Here is a 22,559-nt window from a genome sequence, read left to right as displayed (position 1 = left end):
ACATATAAATGGAACGCAGGAATTTTAAGCATTGTTTCGCATGAGGTCCACTGAAGATGTTACCGAGTAAGATAACGAAACGTCTGGAAATGTAGCGAGCAAACCTACATCCATTGTGTAAAGTGTTGGTGACCCAATCTGAGAAAGAATATACTGACCACAAAAAAGTGCAATGGGCATTGTCCAGATTAATCCCTCAGATGGTGAGATTGCCTGCTGAGGAAACTCGGCCTGTGTTCTTTAGAGTTTGAAAAAATGAGAGGAGGATTAATGAAACTTGGAAACTTCACAAAACATATGCCAAGTTGGAAATAAACAGGACATTTCCCTGGCTGTCAGTTCCACATTCAAGACAATAATTGCTGTTTAAGGGACAGACCATTTAAGACCGCAATAATGAGGAAATTCTTACTTGGTGAGAACTGCCTAAAACAGGGGCATAGAAACCTGTTGGTAGGGCAAATTTAGGGAGAATCCCCAGATATTCTGCAAGTGTGTCAAGCGGAAAAGAATAACAAAAGAACAGGTCGGTGTCATTCGTGACTTGTCAAGTTGCATCCAAATCATCTTACTGTTAGGAGACAGAGGGTAGTGGTTGAAGGCTGTTAGTGTGACTGAGACCAGTGTCCAATGGTGTATCACAGGGATCAGTGCTGTGTCCCTTATTATTAGTGATACGGAGGAGTTGGTGTTGGACTCGGGTGGACAAACTTAAAAATCACGTAACACCAGGTGATAGTCCAGCAGGTTTATTCAGAGACACGAGATTTCAAAGCGCACAACCATCTGATGAAGAAGCAGCTCTTCAAAGCTAGTACCTCCGAATAAACATGTTGAAGTATAACCTGGTGTTGTGTCATCTTTAACCTGATTATTTGTGGTATTCATAAATGATGCAGCTGTGAATATAGACGGGGGTGGCGGGCGTGTGACAACTAAGTTTGTGTTTGATACAAAGTTTGGCCGGGTGGTTGGCAGTGAGGAGGAAGGTCTTATGTTACAGGAAGATACAGATGGAATGGTCAGATGGGTGGATCAATGGCAGATGGAATGTAACCCTGATAAATGTGAAATGATGCACTTTGGAAGAAGGAACTGGACAGGGGAGAACTCAATGAATGGCAGTACACGAGGAATCTTAGAGGGCGCTTCTCCACAAATCCCTGAATGTGACTAAGCTGGTTAATGCACAATTTGAGAAAGCATAGGGTACCGTAGACATCAAGGGATAGATTATAAGAGCTATGCGGAGTTTGCTTTTGCCAAGATGGAATACTGATTGTAGTTCTGGGAGCCACATTACAGGAAGAATGTGATTGTCGTGGAGAGGGCTCAGAGGAGATTCACCAGGATGTTCGCTGGGATGGAGCATATTAGCTATGGAGAGAGGCTGGATAAGCTTGGACTGTTTAGTTTGGAGAAGAGAAGGCTGAGTGGGCCGAGATTCAGAAGGATAAGATTACGAAGGCCATGGACAGGATGGATAGATAGCAGCTGTTCCTTTTAGTCAAAGGGCGAAGAACAACGGAGCACATTTTAAAGTGAAGGATTTGAGATGTGGAGAGGAATTAAGGATTGTTTTTCACTCAGAGGGTGCTGGGGTCAGGAATGCACTTTCTGAGAGAAGAATTGTCATGGTAACTTCACAACCAATAGAAAATACACGGTTGTGAACTTGAAATGCCATAAGATTCACGGCTATGACCTTGTGTCGGAAAGTGGGGCTAATGTAGACCGTGCTCTATTGTTGATGGGACAAAGTCTGTGCTTCTGTGTTTGTATCGCTGTTGAAGGTCAATCATTGAGTAGCTTAAGGTAGGAATTGATGGATTTCTGAAGATTATATTAATAAGGGTTTTAAGATTGAACTTGTGATATCTCCTGAAAATATGTCAATGGCAAAATTACGGCGAAAAATAGGTGCAGCTTTCTTACAGTCTGATACTAGAGAATTGAGGGCAGGGAAAAGGCAGAACTGTGGACCAAATACTTCAGTTATGTCTTCACATAAGAAAACGAAACAAAAAAGAAAGCTTCCCATCAAAACTAGTGAACATTAGTCTGTTTAGAAAAAGGGAATAGAATGAAATTAGCAACTGAACAGTTTCAGAGGAAGTATTGGAACTGAAAGTAATGAGCACAGACAAAGTCAACAGAGATCGATCAAATGGGAATCATATTTGAGAAAATGCCTTTAGCATATTATGGAGAAGCAATCAATGAAATATGTGCATTTTCAGAAAGATTTTTGATAAAGCCTATAATGCATATTCAAATCCTGGGATTAATATGGTTTTAGAATGGGAGAGCTGGCAGGAAGCAGTGAATAGAACTAAAACAATGTATTTTTTTGAATGGAAGGCTTGGAGGATATAGCACGGTTTGGGGTTTGGACCCCAGCTATTCCCAATACATATCATATATTTGATTGAGTGGATCAAACACAAGATTTTCAAGTTTGCAGATGGCACTAAACAATATCATATTGTGAGTGGGTGAGCAGGATGTCAAAATGCTTCAAGGTGATTGAGACAAGTGAAGTGTATGGGCAAATACGTGGCACATGAGGAGCAATGGGGAGGGGAGGCGTGGGATATGTAATATTGTGACCTTTGATGGGAAAAACAGAACTGGAGCCTATCATTTGAAAGGGCATTGTTTGAAAAATGTTGATCCATAAAGGAACTTAAGCTGCATTTGTTTTCTTCTTTGCAGCCCTCCAAGGTCAGTGTAGGGCAATGAGATCTGAATCATGAAGTCAATATTGGTAATGGCATTGGCACGCTGACCAGTGTATACAGAGCAAACAAGTGGGGAGCTGTAACATTGAAAAAGGATCTGGATCTCCCTGTACACCAGTCACTGAAAGCAATATTGCAGGAGCAGAAAGCAGATAGGCAGATAAATCGTGTATTCATCTTCATTTCAGAGGGATTTGAATACAGTAATAAGGGTGATTTACTGCAGCTGTGCAGGGCGTTGGTGAGACCTCATCTCGAACACTGTGCAGTATTATGTACAGTTTTGGTCTCCTTACCTAACAAAGGACAAACCTGACATGGAGGGAGAGCAGCGAAGATGACCAGGCTGATCGCTCTTGTGGGAGCAGACTCTGGGACGGCCGGGCCTGAATTCCATGGGCTTTAGGAAAATGAGTGGATATATCAGTGAAATATATAAAACTCTGTCAGGACAAGACAGATTGAAAGCAGGGTGACAATTCCCCTGGCTGGGACATCAAAACAAGGGGCCACAGTATTAGGCACAGACAGACCACTCTGCGTTGAGATGAGAATAAATGTCTGCACTCAGAGATTGGCGAACCTGTGGAAACCAAGGCACTGAATATAAAAATGGATTTCTGGAAACTAAAGGGATAGGGAGAGAGCAGAGTATGGTATGAAGATAGAGGATCAGATATCATTACAGGTTGCTCTCCAATAACGTGGTAGCTGTGTTCCTGTGCATCACTGTGTTGCAGAAGATCATACAATATTAATAATGTGGTCTATTGGGAAAAGAGAATAATGGGCGAACCGCAAAATATCAGTAAAAAACCAAAATTAAAGTTTGTCTAACACACACACTTGCACAATCTAATTAAAGCTTTAAATCATAAAAGGTCATGAAATAGTGCTGGAAATGCAACACTTTCACAATACAGTCACTGGCTACATCCCTGCACCTTTCACCAAATTCCTCACCAGAAAGTGTGCAGGGCTGACTGACCACGTGATGCTAACATGGAGTTCCATTTCTCCTCAAGATTCTCCCCCAGTTCGAAATAAAGTTCCTTCTAACTGGAGAGAACACTTCCCCGTTTCAGGCCTAGGTTCAAGGCTTTGCAGAGCGGATTGAATTCCTGTTTTAGCTGAACACTCAGAGGGTGCATTTTGCAGACAGAGGATCCTGAAGCTGGATTTTGTTGTTGAGCTGGTGCCTGGCAAGGAATTGCGTCACAGTGAGCGGGAGCTCAATTTATAGAAAAAAGGTGCACAATTCACAAATCGCATTGCAGTCAAATCACGTTTAATAAACCCGCGTTATCAAAGAACTGCTTGTATATTGAGTCGAGGAGCAAGATTGATGGACTGAAGGGACTACAACAGTTCTTATTTTATATTTCACAACGTTTAAACATATTATTGGATCTGAACACTGTGTCGGGAAAACTGCATTGAGGAGATTTTCTCAAAAACTAGAATGGGGAAGGCTCAATGTGTTGAATGGCCTACTCTTTTCCCGATGTTTCTGTGCAGCTTGTGGGAAAATTCTGGAAATGTTGTCACAATCTCTCAGATCTCAGGAAGGAGGACTCTGCAGGGTCAACAGGACTCTGATTTCCGTTCCCTTTTCTGATATCGAGGCTGGTGCTGGGTATTCTGTCTGGTTTTATCCTTTTAGACCTTGGAGCAGTGTGATACAATTGAGTGTCTTGCTTGGCCGTGTCAGGGACCATTGAAGACTTTATCACATGGCTCTGGGTCTGGAGTTATTTTTAGGCCAGACCAGGCAAACACGGGAGATTCAATTCCTGAAAGTACGTCGGGGCAGGAGATCGAAGTTTACAATCAACATTGGATGCAAGGTCACTGTTACCATCACCAGATTCTAGATCATTATATTTTATTAATATTTTTAACTTCCACCAGCTGCCCTGAGCATTACCTTGTATTGGATTAGCAATCCAGTGACATTTCCACAACAGCACCATTTCCACAAAGGAACCTATCGGAAATCACACTGAGCGGGTTATTTCTGTACTGCTTGACAGCTCTGTCAAAATGAACTCCCACCAATGTGATTATCGTGAAGGCACTGAGGGAGTGTTAAATGGTCAGAATGTAATTATTAATCTATTAGGGGACGGGACATAGTTGAGTAATTTTGCACATTGCCAGTGAGTTGTCAGAGTTGGAGCTGGAATGGAACAGCTTCCCCGGATTCACGGCTTGTTGTGCAGCACAAGTCTTCAGTACCATTGCGAAAATGGTGTCAGGGCCCATTGCCTTTGTCGTATCTCCGTGTCCAACTGTTTCTTCATGTCAAGTGCAGTGAATCGAATTCGTTGAAGACTGGCATCTGTGATTCTGTGGGCATCATGACGAGGGTGACCTGGATCATCGATTACCTGAGGCTGTGATTACCTACCAAGATGCGGTAATACTTCCATTTTCCTACTCTCATTCTCCTGAGGGTCTCTCCTTGGTGTCATGTTTCCAATTTGTTGCATTACTCAAACCCTTTAACATATTCATCTGAATCTTCTCCTTTATCTTAATGTCATCTTCTGCGGTTGAATTGAATGTGTTTCTCTCTGGTTTTCTCCCTGACAATGACGAAGAGCTCTGTGGTATCAGTGATGCCAGCCATATGTAGTTTCAACGCCAATGAATGTGTGCACTTTGCATGATCGTTCAGTTCGCAGGGTATGACGCTCCGTGTTGGAAGGGCTTTGAGAAGCTTTCACGAATTGGACCTAGTTTAAAAATTGCTGAAGAAACAAAGCAGGTGTGCGGGCATCTTTTGCAGTGAATATAGAGTCAATCGTTTGGGTCCAGTGACCCATTCACGAAGCTCTCAAATTCTCCAGCTATTTTTGTGTTTTTAGTTCCAGTATCCTTCGCTTTTCTTTAATTGAAAATTTGCGCTGTGCCCATTCGTTTCTGGAGAAACCCAGCATGTCTGGCAGCATCTGCAGAGACAGAGAAACAGAGTTAACCTTACAAGTCTGTGTGATTTGTTCAGAACTGAAAAAGGTTGGAAACTTGGCTTTTAATCCCTTGCCGGAGTTGGGAATGCATGACTTGGAAAAGAGGGCATGGCATAAGATAAACGGGCTATTAGCAGTTGGGAACGAGAAGATGATGCAAAATTAGTTTAAATTAAGTTGTGAATGTGGGAAAGCGGTTCTCTCTAACTGAGTGTAAGATAAGGAAAACGCAACCACACAAGGTCACAGAGAGAACAGGAGAGAGAATGTTGACCATGTGGTATTATATAGATCTAGCAAGAGATAGGTTTTCACACTATAGATCATCACCTCCTTCACACTAAGGAATTCAGGTGCTTGACCTCTTATTGGCACTAGTAAGAGTTTCATGTTGCCTTAGTTTTGTAACATAGAACAAAACTGACAGTATGAAATTTGGGCTGTTTTCTTTACCTGTCATCTTTATAATTCTTTCAAATTTGAAATGCTTGTTACTAATTGGTGGAGTTGTGGATAGTGAGGAAGGAAGTGGTAGGTTACAGCGGGATATAGATAAGTTGCAGAGCTGGGCAGAAATGTGGCAAATGGAATTCAATGTAGCTAAGTGCGAAGTCGTTCACTTTGGTAGGAATAACAAGATGATGGATTACTGGGCTAATGGTAGGCTACTTGGTAGTGTGGATGAGCAGAGGGATCTTGGTGTCCATGTACACAGATCTCTGAAAGTTGCCACCCAGGTAAATAGTGCTGTGAGGAAGGCATATGGTGTACTGGGCTTTATTGGCAGAGGAATTGAGTTCCGGAGTCCTGAGGTCATGTTGCAGTTGTATAAGACTCTGGTGAGGCCTCATCTGGAGTATTGTGTGCAGTTTTGGTCGCCATACTATAGGAAGGATGTGGAAGCTTTAGAACGAGTGCAGAGGAGGTTTACCAGGATGTTGCCTGGAATGGTAGGAAAATCTTATGAGGAAAGGCTGAGGCACTTGGGGCTGTTCTCATTGGAGAAGAGAAGGTTTAGGGGAGATCTGATAGAAGTGTATAAGATGATTAGGGGTTTAGATAGGGTAGATACTAAGAACCTTTTACCGCTAATGGAGTCAGGTGTTACTAGGGGACATAGCTTTAAATTAAGGGGTGGTAGGTATAGGACAGATGTTAGGGGTAGATTCTTCACACAGCGGGTTGTGAGTTCATGGAATGCCCTGCCCGTATCAGTGGTGAACTCTCCTTCTTTATGGTCATTTAAGCGGGCATTGGATAGGCATTTGGAAGTTATTGGGCTAGTATAGGTTAGGTAGGATTCGGTCGGCGCAACATCGAGGGCCGAAGGGCCTGTACTGCGCTGTATCCTTCTATGTTCTATGTTCTATGTTCTAAACAGTTAGCATCAGATAGAGTGGAGGAGGTTGAGGGGTGACATTCTCGAAGTTTATAATTTCATGGGAGGTATGGATAGGGTGAATAGCCAAGTTCTTTTCTGCAGGATCAGGGAGTTCAAACATAGATGCATAGCTTTAAAGTAAAAGAGGGAAAACTTGAAAGGGACAAAGGGGCAACTTCATTTACACAGAGGGTGATGTAAATATGGAATGAGCTGCCAGAGGAACAGTCGTAGATGCAAGTACAGCTACAATATTTCAAAGGCGATTGGACAAACATATGAATGGGAAACGTTTAGAGGCTTATTGGCCAAGTGCAGGCAAATGAGACTAGTTTAGTTTCGAAAACTTGGCCAGCATGGACAAATTGGACCAAATGGTCTGTTTGTGCAATAGACTGTATGAATCTAGAAAGCAAGAAAGATGTCTGAAAAGATATGATGTAATAAATTTGCAAGAAATATAAAGGCAAGCATCACGAGCTATTCCGTCTGTATAAAGAAAAGCTTTAAAATGTGTTTGTGAGCAGAGGCAGAAGTGCAGTCAGGAAAGTACATTGAGGCCACGTGGAGGGCCACTAGGGAACTGGACACACGGAACAGGCAAATAACTTACACCAGTATTTTAAATCGTTCCTCATCGGGAAAGTATGCATTTAAATGGTGTAAACAAAATGGCAATAGGAGGGAATTTCTTGAACTGTCTGTAACAAAAGTAACAAGGTTTTAAACTAACAGATAAGAATAAGGATAGTAGGTCAGCAGTTAATTTGAAAAGAAGTGGTCACAGAGTCACTAGCAGCACTGTGTGAAATATTCCAGAACACTCTGGATTACAGGAGTGTTCCAGCGAAACTGGAGACCCTCCAATGTGGCGCCTGTCTTCAAGAAACGAATAAGACAGAAAGCAAGAACCATTTTGCCTAACCATTATTGCTGGGAATCTTCTAGAGCCTGTTGGTAAGGAAGGAATTGCAGGGCAGTTAGAAAAGATAAACCCAGAGTTGGCATGATTTTGTGAAAGGGAAACCACTTTTGTTCTGTAAAATCATATATTTTTTTCTGGAGATCCCTGAGAATGTCAAGATTAGAGTCATGCTGGAAAAGCACAACAGGTCAGGCAGCATTCAAGGAGCAGGAAAGTCAATGTTTTGGGCAAGAGCCCGTCATCAGGAATGTGACAAACAGCCTTGATAAAGGGAACTGGTCAATATGAGGCTTTCCAGAGATTTTCCACAAGGTATCACAAAATAAACGTTCTGACACAAAACAGAGGCTTTTAGTTTGATGGGTAATATATTAGCATGGAATGACGGTGGGTTACCATATATAAATCGGAGAGTCAGGATTGATGGATCTTCATGATAAAGGTGTATCTACTGGATTACCACAAATATCAGGCCGATGGCATCAGTAATTTACAGTCTACACTGATAGCCTGACGACGAGAGCTGAGTTCAATATACATCCGAGTTTGTAGATGACACTGAGAACCAAAATTCAGGCTGTTATTTAATGGAGAGGACTCCCAAAAGAAGGAGCAGAACAAAGGGATTGGAGTGTTCCTGTGCAGGAAACGTAGCGTCAGCATGCTGATGATGCAACGAACTAGGTTGGTTCATGAGGCGGGTTCCTGGCATGAAAGGGTTGATTTATTGAGTGCATCGAAAATGGTGAGGCGATTATTCATTGCGATTGAAATGCAGAAGGGTGATATTACTGAAATGTACAAGATACAGAGGGGGCTTGACAAGGTAAATGCTGAGAAGGTGTTTCCCCTGAGCCTCGAACTCAAGGAGATAGATACCAAATAAGGAACACCAATTTCAATCTTCTCTCAGAAGGTAGTGAATGTCTGAAATTCCCTATTCCAAAAGAGTTGTGGAGGGATACAACGAATTGAGTGGGAAAGCGGAGTTCAGACCTGGAGCCGATCAGGCTTGAGGGGCCGAATGGCCGACTCCTGTTCCTTTATCTTGCATTCCTATGTTATGATTTTGGAAAGTAACGGGTTATTTTCCTGGAAATCGTATTGTACAATGTACAGGAAGAGCAGAAGATTTGTTTGAGTTAACCCTTGGTGGGGTATGGTGGCTGTATTCACTGTGAATCTGGGTCTGGAACATGACTCACATATGGAGCAGAAGTTACAGAGAGGGGAAGCTTGGAAAGAAGGATTGAGGTTGGTGGTCACTTTCTGACCCAGCCTGGATTCTACAAGTACATTTCTGAAACTGTGCCTAACCATTGGAGTGGTCTCGATCTGCCCCTGTGTAGCAGGTCCCAAGCGCTGAATGGAACATCAGAACACAGGGCTGAGGGACACAAGTGGGCCAGTCAGCCCTATGACACTACTGCACACGTGAATAAGGTCGTGGCTCATCTCATTGTGGTCCCAGCTGCACTTTTCCCTCCATGCACCATTATCCCTGATTCATATGTCTATAAACAATCAGACGAGGCCAACCTTGCTTTAATATAAAGATTCAACCATCCCAAACTTCTGAGAAAAAGAATTCTCACTTTAATGAAATCCAACTTTGAGAATTTCTCCTCAATCCGGTTCTGACTGAAGTTTTAGGGTGTCAACAGTTTCCTTTTATCGTCTCACTCCTCCACTGCTCATAACACATTTTAAATGTAACCAGGTTGGTGATATGACCGATTATAAAGGTTTCAGACTGGATTTGATTCAGTGACAGGAACAAGTCAGGCAGATTTCTTTCATCAGCCGCAGATAACTAATAGGGCTAATGGAGCAGTATGGTGAATTTGTGGTTAGCACTGCTACCTCACATCAGCAATGAACTGAAGTCAATTTGAACCTCGTCTGACCCTCTATGTGGAGTGTGAACATTCTTCCCGTGTCTGTGTGGGTTTCTTCCCAGTTCTACAGTTTCCTCTCATATTCCAAAAATGTGCAGCTTGGAGTGATTGGCCATGCTAAATTACTCAGAGTGACCAGGAATGTGTAGGTTAAGTGAGTTAGTCATGGGAAATGCAGGGTTACATGGATAGGGTAGGGGGAGAGGTCTGGATAGGATAATGTTCGGTGGATTGGTGTGGACTCGATGGACAGAATGTCCTGCTTCCGCACTGGAGGGGTTCTATGACAATGACTTCAAGTTTGGACTATGCAAACACCCAGTGAGTATCTAGTTGATCCATTCACCCCAAGGCATTGTATGTTTCAATAAGGTCAGCTCTCATTCCAAGGGTAACCTGTAAAAGTCTCCATATTGTCAGCCCTTCATCCATGGAATAAGTGAAGGGAAGCACCTCTGAACTACTTCCAATATTACTATATCCTTTCTCAGATAAGGATACAAAATTAAAACTAATGTCACACATCGATGAGTCGGTTTATGTTCATTTATGTTCAATCTTTCCTGCGAGGCAGAGATTTCGAATATTTTTGAGGCAGGTTCACGAATCACAAAGGAGTCAAGGATTATCGCGGAGTGGGCAGCAATGTGCCTTGTGGGGAAAATGTGGACATTGGTACCGAATGGCATGGCTCCAGAATATCACAGTGGTAATCTAACCTACCCCACCACAGTCATTTACTTAAAATTGAACACTAAATGAGCTATAGAATCCTTACTAATTTCGTTTTGTCAAGCGGAAATGACAAAACACGGGAAAGGATCGAGTAAGTCCCAACACGCAGGGCAACATCTGAAGCTTCGAGCATGCATGAGGCTGAGCTGTAACCCCCTCTGCTCGTTTGATGGACCCAGTTAGTTACCAGGCCTTGGTCACTGAGTTCACCAAGTCACGTGAAATGATTGAAGCCATGATTAAAGTAAAGTTCAGCAGTCGGCTAGAGCCGGTCTCAGCCATGCTCCAAAAACATGACGAGCAACTTGAAAGCCTTGGAAACAGAACGGATGAGGTCGAGCGCCAAACTGCAGGGGCAGAGTCTGTGATCGATTCCTCTAAGGAGCAGATCCTCGCCCTTGGAAAACATATCCGTACCTTAACTAAACAAGGTGACAACCACGAGAACTGGGCAGAATGAAGAATGATCATATCATCGGTCTGCTGGAGACATAAGGTGTTCAGCCAGTGATTTTTTTTTGAGAACTGGCTGCCGTGATTCATTCACTTCGAAGCTGAAGAGGGACGGGTGAAGAGTGAGACAGTTCATCGGGTTACGGAGGGCAGGTCTGACTCAGACTAACGCCCTCACCCTGTCCTTGTGCGATCACATAGTTCCAGGGGCATTCAAAGACTTATGGAATCTTCCAGAACACAGGGAAAAGATCTAATAAGGTTTCAAGGATTATGTTCTTCCAGGTCTTTTCAGCGGCAGTGATTCAAAAAAGAAAATCTTTTGATGATATCAAGAGAATGCTAAGGGAACTTGAGATTCAGTATTCCTTAATGAACCCAGCGGTGCTCCATATGCTTTCAATAGGTCCACGCACTGGTGACTCTTTCAGTAGATCCATTGACTCTACAGGGGACGTGAAAACTTTGTGGACACTATAAAGCAGGCTGGATGATTTCATGGATATCGATAATCATGCTTCTCTCCTTTTAAAGGAAGTTTGTTGAATCTTTCTGCTATTAAATTATAGTCGGGGATGGGTAGATTACACACTTTTAACTTCACTAATATTACTACTCGTTTTTCTCTTGCTTAGTTTGTGTGTCGGTTTCGGTTCAAGCTGGAGGAAGTTATGAAGGTGATCATAATGACTGAATACCTACCTAAGGGCAATTCAATCGCGATGTTTGTGATTAATTGCCCTGGATGCAGTATTACTAATGGGGCAGAAGATAAAGATTAGTGACGTATAAATGCCCTCAGTGGGCGGGGAGTAAATGCCCCTCCTGAGAGCCATTGGCACTTTGTATCCTGTTTTTTGTTGTCTTCGTATGTATTTAGTTATGGAACGTTTTGAGAGCTTCTTAGTTGTAGTAGCTTTAGTTAGTCTTTGTTTAGGCTCTATGAGTGTTTTTTCATTGATGTTCAGCGATTTGTAATTCGAGGTCTTCCTCTTTGGAGTTCAAATGTTGTTCCAGTGTGTTATGGCTAATGTCATGCTTAAATGGTGCATCTGTACCATTAAGGGGAGCCAGTTAATAGGAAAAGGGTACGTTCTAGCCTTAAAAAGGAGAGGGTGGTTATTGTTCTACTGCAGGAGATGCACCTTGATGACAAGGAACATTTCACATTACAGCAGGGTGGGTTTGATCGGGTTTATTTTTCAAATTTTGATAGTAGGAGTAGAGGAGAAGCCATACTGGAGAGGAATAATCTTCCACTTAAATTACGAGATTGTATGAGACACCCAACGGAGGATCATAATCCTCAAAGATATCTGGGGATGAAAACGGTATTTTGAATGTTTATTGCCCCCTGGCGCTCAGCCTTAAATTCCTGAGAGATGCTATTTCCAAATTAAGCAATCTTTCTTCGCAGCACATTATTGTAGGAGGAGATTTCAATTGTCTTTTCACCCACGGTGTACAGAATGGACAAAAGCCCCCAGTACCATCTTAACAAACGAAACAAATTTTGTGTGAAACTGTGGCTGGTGGATGTTTGGAGGCAGATCACCTCATGTATAGGGATTTTAGTTTCTTCTTTAACCCGCAGAAAGGCCACACTAGGGTTGATCTCTTCCTCACCTTGCAGCAATCTTCGATTCGGTGGTGTTCTGTACAATTGGGAATATTGCCATTTCTGACCATGCAACAGTATACTTATTGGTTAAGTTTAAGGGCAATATAGCAGGTTCGAGACACTGGCGAATGGATCGTTTTATTCTTAAGGATAGTAAGTTCATTGAGTATTTTTGTAATGAATTCAGATCTTTCTTAGCCATTAATTCAGATCCAACCAGTAACCCACCCATTCTGTGGAAAATTGCTAAGGCTTATGCCAAAGGAATAAATATTTCTTAGGATGTGGCAGAAGCTGGAGCAGGAACGCTTGCTCCAGGCACGGTTGAAGGGAACCGAGAGGCCATACTGGGATAAACCCTCGGTGGCTAGGCTGCAGAGGGTCATAATGCATCGGTCTACAGTGAATTCTATGCTCACACAGACAGCCAAGAAGGAACTTACATTTGCAAAATAAAGGCTGTTTGAGCATGGTGATAAACCCGGGCAAGTATTTAGTCTATCTTGCGAGTAAAAAGAAAGCAACAAAGCCATTACCTCAATTAGGGAAGGTACTGGAACCCTTAGCTGCAATCTCATAAAGGTTAAAGCAGCATTTCAGAGATTTTACTCCGTATTATATCAGACTGACCATTATGAGGATTAAGATGGAGTGTTTCTTCAAGAACTTGGATCTTCCAGGGGTAACCTCCAAATGAGTGTCTTGCCTTAATGCACCATTTTCAGTGCTGGAGAGTATAACGCAGCTTCAGGGCGGAAAGGCGCCCGGTCCTGATGGATTTCCAAGTGAATTTCATGTGGAATTTATAAATTTATTGTCAGGGCCGATGCTTACCATGTTAGTCACTCACACGGTCACGATTGATTCCCATCATCTTTAAGAGAGGTTCATGTCTCTCTTATTCTTAAGAAAACGAAAACAGCGGAAGATTGTGCTTCTTAGAGGCCCATCTCACTTTTAAATGTTGACTTCAAAATCCTGTCTGAGACCCTTACATTACGGCTGGAAAATGGGTATCCTTCCATTGTCAAACTGGACCACACCGGTTTATAATGGGCTGCAGATTCTCCAACAATATTAGAAGATTACTCAGTATGGTCTAAGCGTGTCCGGAACAAACTATATATGTATTAGTGATCCCTTGAGACACAGAGAAGGCATTGATTGGATTGAGTGGCTGTATGTCTTCTATATATAAGAATGGTTTGGTCGAGGCAAAGTTTTTTTATCAGTGGGTGAGGCTCCTCGAAAGCAATCCTCTGGCCACGTTTCTCACCAATGTTTTGAGATACTGTAACATTAATATTCCAAGAGGCAGTCCAAGGTAGACCCCTTTCACCAGTGTTGTTTACGTTGGTCATTGAGCCACTGGTGAAGGCCATCTGCAGGTTCCCAGCATATCTGCCCCAGAAGTGGGAAAGAAGTCACGTTAATACCACTAATTTTACAAAGTCGGAGGCCATGTCTATGGGCGATCTTGGGGAAATAGCTGATGTCGATGGAGAAACCTGGTTTCTTCTTCAATGATCCCGGAGGTATGGGGATACTCCCTATTTAGGTGTAGTCATTAATCCTATCTTTGAACTTATATTTAAGTTGGAATTTGTCCATTCGTTTGACAAACTTAAACTAGACCTTCGAAGATGGAAGGCACTTCCAATACCCTGGCTAGATCAGATAGCTCTTATTAACATGAATTCCCTCCCTTGTTTGCTATACCCCTTGTGAATGCTTTCTTTGATGTTTCCCAGAGAGACATTTAGGAGACTTAATGGATGATGTAGCTCTTTGATTTGTCATCATAAGCGACCCCTTATCAAGTTAACCAAATTACAAAGACCCCACAGTTTGCGGGGAGCATATCTCCCGGATATTAAAAGCTATCAATTAAGCTCTTCTTTCCCCGATGTTAGTGAGGCCATGGCGCCAATATGGTTAGATATTGAAGCTTCTCAGGCAAACCTCACCCTTATTAGTCTGCTATTCATAGACGAAATGAGGACAGTTATGAAGTATTGACATTTCCCAATGAGTATCAATAATTTTAAAACATTGAGGGCAATGAGTCCGATCGAGGACAATATCGCCAAACTTCATTTCTTATCCCAAAACGTGGTGTACCGTGTTTCCGACCGGGGATACTAGATTCCATGTTTAAACAATGGGCAACTCGTTGGTGTATCTTGCTTTGATAATTTTTTTGAAGGAGAAACAATGATGTTCTTTGATGAAATAAGTCGGAACTGTAGACGACCGAGCAGAGATGTCTTCTGTTTTCTTTTTATCAGATCAGAAATGTTATTCAAAAAAGAACCACGCTTTTAACAGACCCGTACAGATCAGATGCACGGAAGACGGTGCTTAGTGCTCAGAACACACTCTTTGTCAGTACCCTTTATCATTTGTTAGAGACTGGCCCCTCAGACGAGACTTTGAGCCTTTCTGAGGTCTGCAAAGAGAGTTGGGCGTTCAAATCTCTTCGGACACTAGGGAGGATATTTATGAAAATGCAAGAAGTGTTTCAGTTTGTAAGAATACTCTTGCCATGTAGGTGAAGATTCTTCATAGAGTCTATCTGGCCCCTGATCCTCTCTCAAAATTCAAAATGGGAGCATGTCTCAAATACAGAATGACTATGGGCACTCTTACTCATTGCTTGTTGACCTTGCACCAGCGCTATAGGTGCAATGTGTTATGGAGAGAATCTTGGGGACCGAATTGGAGATGGATCTGGTTTCCCTTTTCGTGGGCCTGCCCAGTATACCTGACTTCGTTGTGCATAGGAAAAAAAATACTTCAATGCCCTCACTCTGTGTTCAGAAAAACATTCTGTTGTGTTTCGTGCCTGAAAACGCCCTTGGTCTGTTGCGTTTTCGCAAGCTCATTATGGAACATGGCCCTTTGGACTTTTTTAAGGTGTAATGCAACAGAAAATAGAAGATTTTTATAAGACATGACAGCCCTTTTTGAATTATCAAGATAGAGGCTGATCTGCCACTCTAATAAGGACTTTTATATAGTTATGACGAACATTACTAATGATTCTAATGTCCAGGCAGGAGGAATTACGGGCAAATGGACGTGTATTAGTTAATGCTCGTGTAGGATGAGAGCCAAAGTTTTGTCACACTGAGTTGTATTATTCATTTGTTTTATTTTTTATTTTTCTTCTGCCCGTTTATTTACCTTTTTGCTTTGTATGTACATGCAAAATGGTGTAATTTTGTTCAATTTGCATTGTTTTTTGAGTTGGGTACTTTTTGGTTCATTGTAGCATTAAGAAGTTTTTCTCTCAATAACAATATTTTTGGGAAAAAAAACATGTTATCCTGGATAGAATAGAGTCCCAAAGGACAACTTTCTCATTCGTGAGACCACAAATTGCAATTCGTCCTCAGGGTCATTACATCTCGGGTGACAGGGTAACGTTGGGAGGACGTCCCCTTAATGGTAACCTCCGTCAGTTTGGGGAATTGAACCGCGCTGTTCATCTTACTCTGCATCAAAAGCCAGCCATCCAGCCAACAGAGTGGGAGACTGCGTAACTGCTATAGACAGAAATAGCCAAACTCAAAGTAAAGTATAAACTTTGATAAGAATGGAAAAGGTACAATTCAGATGACGGTCAAGATAATGGCTGAGGAAAATAAAAACCACTGGAAATTGTATTTTATAACGAGACAGGTGATTAGATGCTTTCTTTCGTTGAATATAATAATGTGACACAAGCGAAATTACCAGAATTACTAATTGTGATTAGATATTGATAACCGTAAATTAACAGTATATTTTTGATTGGTCTGTGTGAAGCATGCTAAGCATCACATGAAAGTAAAAAGCTGATGGAGCATATTTTTTGGAAGGTCCAGCCCCATGGGAAATGTCTCCCGAACACATGCTTGAAGAACCCCTGGTAAAAAGGGCCTGAGTGTCGTTTGGTCAGTGACAGGCGGACTGAATGATTGAAAGTTCCTGCAATGTGAAGCTCAGAAAACAGTCAGATCGCCCCCGATCTTATTAAATGGTACAGCACTTTTGACGGTCTGAATAGCCTCATTATGGATTTTAATAGCAAGTGATTAAAAAAAACACTCTGTTCCTTCCCCTAATGTTTTACACAAAGAGGAACTGCCATTTTCCAGAAGATGGGAATTATTTGGAATATTATCTGAAGCATGCCATAATCAGTATTCTCCAGAGCATTCTACAATCTGTGGGGGTATTACAAAAGCAAGCAATAGAGGGGGAGAGAGAGAGAGAGGGTAGATGCTTCAGGCAGGAGTGAGAATGGTGGAGCATGAGCTTTGTTCGGGGGTCGGTGCTGCGAGAATGCAGTGACCCATATGTGACAAAGTGGGGAAGGTTATTGATGCTTGTCGTGTGTTACTGAACATTCTTCAGACCGCAGATACTGCACTGAGCTCGGTGGTGAGCTCAGACCATGCTCGGTGGGTCTGGTGGTGTGGCCCACTCTGGGAAGAGACGGACTAACTCATCCACCAGGACATCCGTGACCCTGTTGACCACCCGTGGTGTAATTAGCCTTAATCTGCCATGCTCTGTGTAAATTGTACAGGGCAGCTCCAAACTGAGGAACGCTCAATCGTGTGGCCACTGTTCTTTTAAAGATGGCGCCAGTGCCAGGGATCATGGTATATCCAGGGGCATACGGGTGATGGAGAGTACCTCCAACCAAGACGGGTGGGAGAATCGGGCTGGCATTGAATGAGAGGGATACCATGGGGTCGGGTGGGTAGTAAATGAGGTGAGTTCGTAAGAAAGCACCAGGGAACTAGCACGGCCCCATGCAGACAATCCCTCTGTCACACTCAATGAAAATCACACAAAAATGAATTATTGTTGGATTCAGCCAAATGAATTGAAGACTCTGCTGACACTACTCACAGGTATAAAGCTGCTGAACAACTCCTCATCCAAAACTCTCCATCATCTGAACTCACACCTATATCCTGTTCACCATCATTCCGGGTAATACTGGCATATTTGGCCAAATGGTATTGAAATGTCGATATTTCAGCCATCTGAATCCTGTGATCACATCCTTCCATGACATTGTATTTCAATCGCACCTTCTCTGTCTCAGCCCAAAACCACTTTCCTTTGCAGTCATGCACAGAGACAGGCCATTCAGCCAAAACTGGCCCTTACTAATCAAAATGTCCGTCCACATTAACCCCATTTCCATGCACTTGGCCCATACCCTTTTCTGCCTTTCCAATTCATATATTGTTCGACAAAGGGCAGCGAGGTTTTGTGACATTAAGAAAGGCCTCAGGAAAGATCTCGCAGAATCTACCTTTCATCTCACCCCAGCAATCAGATTACACAGAAACAATTTGACTGGACCTTATAAACAAGAAGTAGAAGCAAATGATGGTGGGAGATGTGTATGGAAGTAAATACTGCAGGGGAAAAATTGTGTATGTTATAAACAAGGAATTAGATACACACGCGTTTGCAGGAAAAACTCAACGGGTCTGGTGCTATTTGAAGGATGAAGGTCGAAAGTTTGGCCCTCGAATCGCACAGCAGGTCAGGGCACATCCAAGGAGCAGGAAAGTCGATGTTTCGGTCATAAGCCATTCATCAGGAATTCATTTCAGAATTCACTTTTTCCTAATCCTCCGTAGGAAGAGAGTGAGTCAACATTTTTAATTTGGGGATTCTTCATCAGAACTGCTTTTGTTTTCGATCTCCAGTATATGCAGCTCCTTGTTTTATTTTTGATCAGCAATTATCTTGTATGCTGCAGTATTAATGGATAACTTGATCTGGGAAGAAGGGGAAGGGGTGAGCGCAGAACAGCAGACAATGAGTCAGTCACAGCTTAAGGTCCTGTCATTCAGAAAGTGAATTCTGGAGTGGAGGTAAAGGAAGGCTTGTCAGAATCACCGCACTGGAATTTGACACAATTTGAACAAATGTGACGGATCCAGAGAATGTTGGAGGATGTAATCTCGCTCGCAGCTGGTCATTGAGTGGCACAGTGGCTCGCAATAGTGCCCTATAGCACCAATAACCTGCGTTCGATTCCACCCTTTGGTAACTCTCTGTGCAGTGTTTGCACCTTCTTCCTGTGTGTGCGTGAGCGTTCTCTGGGTGTTTGATTTTCCTCTCACAGCCCAAAAATGTCCAGGTTAGGTTCAGTGTTCTCACTGAATTGATCCGCAGTATCCAGCGATGTGCAGGTTCGGTGGATTGTCTATGGGAAATGTAGAGTTTCCGGGGTAACGTTTGGGTTTGTTGATCAGGAGGGTCTGTGTGGACTCGTTTGGCCAAAACGACTGGTTCCACACTGCAGGGTTTTTATAATTTCTATGTAGCTGTCTGTGTTTGAAAACACTTCCAGAGATCCTACCTATAAGTGCTAACACAATGTGCCTCAACAAAATGTTACACCTTCCATTTGTCTAACATGAAGTCCATCAGCCACTCCTCGGCCCTTCAGCCTATCTGATCAGCGTCCCGTTTTACTCTGAGTTAACCATCTTCACTGTCCACTACCTCACCAATTTTGGTGTTATCTGCATAGTCACTAACCGTTCCTATTGTATTCACATCCAAATCCAAAAATAACAGTTCACAAACATTTCCTTTGTCTATTGCCTTCGAGCCAATTACCTCCAACTCTCCCTGTATTCCATGTGATCTCACCATGCTAACCAGTTTACCATGCGGAACCTTTTTGAATGCCTTACTAAAGTCTATATTCTATTCCACAGTTATATTTCTTTGTCTTCATCAATTTTTTCGTCACTTCTTCAAAATGCTAAATTAAATTAATGGGACTCAATTTCCCACACACAAAGTCATGTTGACTATCGCTAATCAGAATTTACATTTCCAAACACAAGTAAATGCTATCCCTCAGAATCCTCTGTAACAACTTACCCACCAATGATGTCAGTCCCACTTGTCTACAGTTTCCTGGCTTTTCCTTACCAACTGTTCTTAAGAAATGGTTAAACCTTACCTGTGACTGTCCATGATACAAATATCTCAGCTAGAGACTGAACAATTACTTCTCTAGCTTCCCAATAGATGTGAGGTACATCTGATTAGTTCATGGATCATAGATCAGTGCAGCACAGTACAGGCCCTTAAGCTGTTGATGTTGTGCCGGCAGTTTATCCTACTCTAAGGTCAGACTAACCTTCATTGTACTAAAATCCATGTGTCTAGCCAAGATTCACTTGAAAGGTCAGAGGGGGTTATCCACCTTAATGCATGTTAAAATATCCAGCTCCTCATCTCCTGCAATATGGACAATTTTCATGGTATCACTATTTATTTCCGCAAGTTCTCTACCTTCCATATCCTACTCCACAGTAAATACTGATGCAAAATATTAATTTAGTATCTTACGGTTCTTCTGTAATTCCACACATAGGTCACTTTGCTGATCTTTAAGGGGTCCTGTTCTCTCCCTACATACTCTTTTGACCTTAAAGTATTTGTACAAACTCTTTGGAATGTCCCTTACCCTACTTTCGAAAGATATCTTATGTCCCCATTTTGCGCTCCTGATTTCCCTCTTGGGTATTAGCCTACATCCCTGGTACTCCATGATGGATTCACTCAAACCCCACTGTCTGTACCTATCATTCTGCTCACCATTCAGCATTCCTTCCACTTACCAGCCTTACCCTGCTCATAGACAGGAACATGCTTTCGCTAGACTCTGTAACTCATTTGTGAAGGCCTCCTACTTTCTTGCCAATAGCTTCTCCAAAGAATCCATTCAAAGTGTCAACATAAAACGTTCAAAGTTGGTCTGACTCAATTTAAAACTTTTAAATTTATATGAGGACTATTCTTCTCCATAAGTATTTTACAACTAATAGTTACTGCATAACAGGCTCAAGAAGCAGAATAGCCTCCTCCTGTCTCTCTGTCACAGACTTGAGAGGCTGAATGACCTCCCCTGTCGCTTTGTATCAGGGGTATGGGGACAGAATTACTTCCTCCTGTTCCTGCGCAGCAGTCTCGATGCTCTGAATGATGTCCCAAGGTTATGGAAGAATTTGACAACAGTGCACATAAAACCAGGAGCAACATTACACAAAGTTAATGGAAAATAAATATATACGCTCGTTTATTGGCTCTCGAAATTACCCCACCAGTCACCTTATGCAGCCGGTCTGTTACTTTTTCACTGTCGCCCTTTATAAACAGTATGTAATATATACAGTCCTGCAGTGTTCTGGCACTACTCTCACATACATGGAAGAAACAATAAGAAGATTGAAAGATTTATGGTCCATCCCGAAACAACGCCCATCCATTCCATCCACACCGAGAAATGAAAAGTGATGTCAGGAAGGCGTTAGCTGGACGTGTTTGTTCAGTGACTGTGATTAATGTTAGCCTCCATGAGTTGCAATTACCCCAGTAGATCTTTGCATCCTTTAATGATAATTGGGCTCCATTCAATGTGTTATCCCACATTATAGTGGGAGCTTTGCCGACAGTGTTAACAGGAATCAGCAGCTCCAGAGAGACAGGGGGAGAGATCAGAGTCTGAGCACATTAGACTGGAACGTTACTGCAATGGATCACAATCTGAGAACATTAGACTGGAATGTCCCAAGAATGGACAGGAGTTTATATTGGGATGTTTGGAATCTTTGTACATATTATGATCGAAGGTCATTATCGTGGCGGATCAAACATGCACTTTACATTATACGATATCTTTATTATCCAATCCTGGCTTTTGTTGATGTACCGGGTAAATCTCACTGTTCAGTCGTTAATTCTATAAATCATGTTTGACAGTAATACTGATCTTTCATCACTCTACTCTCCTTGCCATTGTTATTGTTCATGATAAGACTCTGAATCCAGATATTCACCTGAAAAACCCACTACTAAATTGTCAATTCACTCTCATCCTCCTTGCTTCTGACAGTGTTACTCGTGGGTTGCTATGCTGACTTGCTCAGTTTCAGCTGTAAACCATGATTCGTTGTATCACTGCACTTGCTATCTAACTATTGAAAGCATTGAGGTCACTCTCTTCTGTTCTGGTTACAAACTGCATTGCCTTCCTCGGACTCCATCTCATCCCCGGCCAATATCTGAAGCTGAAATACACAAATGGCATCAGTGGTGATCCCTTTGGCCATGAACCAATTCCTGACACTACACCCTGATCATTCCTAATTATAACTACTGATAAATCCAGTATATACTTCACTGGCTCATGCCATCTGCTATTTGAACCATGACCTGTGAAATACAGTCTTAAAGATGGCATTCGTCTGTTGCTGACACTCATAGCTGCAAAACTGCAGAAACAATTCTGAGTCAATATTCCACAGCTCATATCTGATATCACACAGAACTCCCCATCCATCCATCATACCTGTGCGTACTGATCTATAATGCTATTGGGTCTGGCAATGCCTTTACTTTAATATTCTCAAGCACGTCATTATCAGCCGTCCATGAACTATCTCTCTCTGTTCCTTATACCAAGCCCTAACAGTTGTTCACATTTAAACTGATTTCCTCCATGTGTGCTCCCTCTTAGACAATGATTTTCACATCTCACGCTGCCCCAGAACGACACACACATGCACACATAAAACCCCTTGCCTTGAACTGATGCATGAAGATACAGAGACATTAATTTGTGGGAGCCTATTTACTCTCACTCGCAGCATGGGCAGCAAATTGTCCGGTATGAGTCAGCTACGTAGCGCAAATGTAGCAGCAATATACCGGCAAAATTTTGCAATACTCCCCATGCTGGGCAGCTGGTCAAGCTTACAGAGCAATACACTAGCATAGTCTGCACTGCTCCCCAT

This window comes from Hemiscyllium ocellatum, chromosome 38, assembly GCF_020745735.1.
Source record: "Hemiscyllium ocellatum isolate sHemOce1 chromosome 38, sHemOce1.pat.X.cur, whole genome shotgun sequence".
Lineage (NCBI taxonomy): Eukaryota > Metazoa > Chordata > Chondrichthyes > Orectolobiformes > Hemiscylliidae > Hemiscyllium > Hemiscyllium ocellatum.
The sequence above is the reverse complement of the archived record's forward strand: the minus strand, read 5'-3'. Positions refer to the sequence as shown.